Below are 3,994 nucleotides of genomic sequence, written 5' to 3' on the forward strand. Positions count from 1 at the left end.
GTCTGTTAAATATTAGTATGTGGCCAGGTCCAAAAAATGTCAGGCAATTATTATTGGTGAATGAAGATATTTGTAGCAATGTCTCAAATTCAAATAACTGAAGTAATATCAACGTCATTCATTATGGAAATAGATTCACAAAGAGCAAGACATCTCAAGTACACTGTGTACACCCAATACACTCAAATCTAAGCAAAGGAATGGAATTAAGAATATATAAATATATGGACGGCAATGTAAGAGTGGCATAGATTAAGATACAGTAGAATAGTATACAATAGAGTATATACATATGAGATGAGAAATGCAAGATATGTAAACAGACTAATATGTGCCATTTAGCAGCCACTTTTATCCAAAACAACTTAGTCATGTGTGAATACATTTTACGTATGGGTGGTCCCAGGAATCAAACCCACTACCCTGGCATTACAAGCACCCTGCTCTACCAACCGAGCAATTTTGAAAGACGTGCACCCTTAGGCTGTGCCATGCCAGTCTCTGTTTGGGTGCACTACTCCAACAGGGCAATGAATGAATGGGAAGGTATGGGATCCATTCTAAATCTATGGGTTCAACCTATTGTCCATCTCTAAACTGTCAATGCTGCTTCAGCCCCTCACTCTGATGCAGCATCCTTAAATCTTATAGTGGATGTTAACTAAAGTATCATCTATTCGTGGCATGTTGTCCCAACCTGCACATATCCATTTAGGGATTGAATTGGGTTTAACTCATTTGAAGTACATAGTAAGTGAATAGTTGAGGTAAGTGTATAGGCCTATAGCTGCATGAGGAATCACAATAAGAGAGACACTTGTTGAATCACCAGTTTAGAAACAGAGCCAGGTCGTGGACAAAATGGATGACAAAATTCATTTTTTATTTGCTAACCAAGCAATGCGTAATGTCTCATCTTTCAAACAACTGAAGCAATATCAACACCATTCATCCAGAAAATGGATAGGGTTATGTTATTTTGACTGTGATGTGGAAATCTTTAATCCAACAAAGGCTTTGTCTTTGAGCCATGGGTTTTCTCTAACATTTTACAGGGTCCTGGTGTCGTTGTGAAGTCTGAGACTAAAGCTATATAAGGCAAAGCGTATCTGACAGGTATATACTACTCATCTGTCAACGGCTTCAACTGAGACATCTCAGGCTCCAATCTATCGGTAGCTTCCACTCTTGGATGGCCTCCATCAGGTTTAAAGGCACACACAAAGAAGTTATTCTGGCTACATGGTTTATCATTCCATTTGCCGGTTTCTGAGAAGATGATTAGAGATGGAGACATTAAATTAATAGTATTCTTAGAATATGTCATCATATGTCAGAAACAAAAATTAAAATGAAGCATTTTCTTGCCTCCCAACCCCACAACACCTTTTGGAATCAAATAAAAGGTCCCAGGCAGTTATCCCTTGCTTACCAAGCCAGTTCATCTCCATGCAACGTCCGTCACCGGATGGTTGCTTGGGGTCCTGAATCCAGGCAGAGAAATTCATATCAGACCCATCGAATGTCCCAGAATATTCTAGAAGTGCCAGCACTCAAGCATTAGAAATGTAAGGGTTTCACCAGCACCATTCCAACCACCATTCCAACCACCATTCCAACCACCATTCCAACCACCATTCCAACCACAGACAGTTATCCCTTGCTTACCAAGCCAGTTCATCTCCATGCAACGTCCGTCACCGGATGGTTGCTTGGGTTCCTGAATCCAGGCAGAGAAATTCATATCAGACCCATCGACCCAGAGGAAGTTGCTAGCCTGTGGGAGAGAGAGAGCAGGACATATAACTGACCAAGCGAGGGGGTATAACTGGTGTTGCTCACCTGCTTTTGCTAATGATGGCCAAATTGAACAGTGAACACTACTTGTTTTGAGATTCATTTTAGTCAGTTCATATTAGTGATGGGCACTGATATGAAAAAGTAGATGTCAATACAGTTGCATTTTTCCCCCAAACAATATTGATATACAATGAGTGTACAAAACATTAGGAATACCTGCTCTTTCCATGACATAGACTGACCAGGTGAATCCAGGTTAAAGCTATGACCCCGTGTCGATGTCACTAGTTATATATTCTTAAATCTGTATAGATGAAGGAAGGGAGACAGGCTAAAGAAGGATTTTTAAGCCTTGAGACAATTGAGTCATGGATTGTGTATATGTGCCATTCAGAGGGTGAATGGGCAAGACAAAATATTTAGGTGCCTTTGAACAAGGTATGGTCGTAGGTGGCAGGTGCACCGGTTTGAGAGTGTGAAGAAAAGTAACACTGCTTGGTTTTTCATGCTCAACAGTTTCCCGTGTGTATCAAGAATGGTCCATCTCCCAAAAGACATCCAGCCAACTTGACACAACTGTGGGAAGCATTGGAGTCAACATTTCCCTTGCCAGCATCCCTGTAGAATGCTTTCAAAACCAATATTAGGAAGGTGTTCCTAATGTTTTGTACGCTCAGTGTATTTCCTGGCTTTATGACAACCTTGCAACCACATGAATGTTCACTTTTCTGTTGACTTCCAGGGTTCTATGAAGTCTAGACAACGGCTTGCTGATTGCCCATTGGGCCAGGTGTGAATGTTCTAGAAGCCTAAACCCACTCAACCAGTTTCCATCCATTGTCGATGGCCCAATAACAGGCAATTATGTATGCTCAGTTGAGAGCCTGTGAAGGTCTGTGAGGCACAATCTTTATGTCTTTTTACATAAAACTGTATGTTAACAGGAAGGGATAAACCAATATCACGATATGCCTTGCTCATATTGATACATCAAGCGATATCGATACCATGGATTTTGGTGCCCAACGCTAGTTATTATGATTATTAACACCTGTGAAGGGTCATTTACTGCATGACCACCGAGCCAGATGCGAGGGTTATGTCGGCTGCTCCACTGACTGAATTCATCCACGGCATTGTTGTCCTCAGCACTGTGGACTGATACCAGATGAGCACCAGACTTCACAGATTTGCAGTGATTCTATGTGATGTAGACATTAAGGAAACAAAGACAACACATTTAGAGTTGGATTAATTTGGATGACGCTTTGAGAGTTACTTATGGAGGTAAAATCACACAGCATACAGTAGATATAGACCCAGTGGGCACACACTTGTTAAATCAAATCAAAGTTGTTACCATGTCATTTCAATCAAAAAAATCTATGTTTTTCCTTCTGATGACATTGAATCAATGTGGAAAACTGGTTGGATTATGAAAAAGTCATCAACGTACAGTATAGGAATTTAGGATTTTTATCACCCAAAGTTTAACCTAAATCCAATGACATGGTTCAAAATGTTGATTATTTCACTTTGAATTCACGTTAGTTGACAACTCAATCAATCAAAGCTAGATGTGACGTCTGTGCCCAGTGGTGAGGTACACTACTGTATGTCTACCTTTAACTGAGACATCATGGATATGTGGGATAAAACCTGAGAGAAGTCTGAATTTACCTCAGCTGACGTATAGTCCAACATCTGGTTGATGTGCTTAACACAGTAGGAGCCCAATTTGTACCAAGCAACATGACCAGTGCATCGCTCAATAGCATAATTCCTTCGTAGTTGAACTGTTGAATTATCTAGGAGAGAGAAAACAAGTGATACAAGCAGAAATAACTCATAATACAGCAAGTAAAACAGGTAAGGCTGTAGGGGAGAGTGGGGTATGTTGTGCCAACGGGTTAGTTGAGCAACACCTTGTTTCTAGGAAATCATACACAACATTAATTAAATGAATGTGATCAAACATTTAGGAAGTGGTCATCATTTCATGAAGGAAGAAACATGGAGAAAGTGTTGCTAGCTCCAAAAAGGGATTTCCCCAAAGTCAGATAAATGTATTGTGTTATAGGTTTCATGGTGCTTGTATCTAAAACAAAATAGGTTATTTTAAGAATCTTTCATATATCAGTTGGGGTCTCTATAAGCTACAATATGAGGTCCTCAACCTAGCATGAAAGTGCAT

General features: G+C 40.2%; 1 long non-coding RNA gene across 1 annotated transcript; it reads right to left on the reverse strand.

Annotated features, from left to right (window-relative positions):
- Positions 1-1,713: 1,713 nt before the first annotated feature.
- LOC135532870 (uncharacterized) lies at positions 1,714-3,604 on the reverse strand. The gene is made up of 3 exons (XR_010454413.1): positions 3,481-3,604; positions 2,852-3,001; positions 1,714-1,777 (listed from the first exon to the last, which is right to left on the reverse strand). It is a non-coding gene; the product is annotated as an uncharacterized LOC135532870 (long non-coding RNA).
- Between the last annotated feature and the right edge of the window lie 390 nt (positions 3,605-3,994).

This window comes from Oncorhynchus masou, unplaced genomic scaffold, assembly GCF_036934945.1.
Source record: "Oncorhynchus masou masou isolate Uvic2021 unplaced genomic scaffold, UVic_Omas_1.1 unplaced_scaffold_2074, whole genome shotgun sequence".
In the NCBI taxonomy this organism is placed as follows: domain Eukaryota; kingdom Metazoa; phylum Chordata; class Actinopteri; order Salmoniformes; family Salmonidae; genus Oncorhynchus; species Oncorhynchus masou.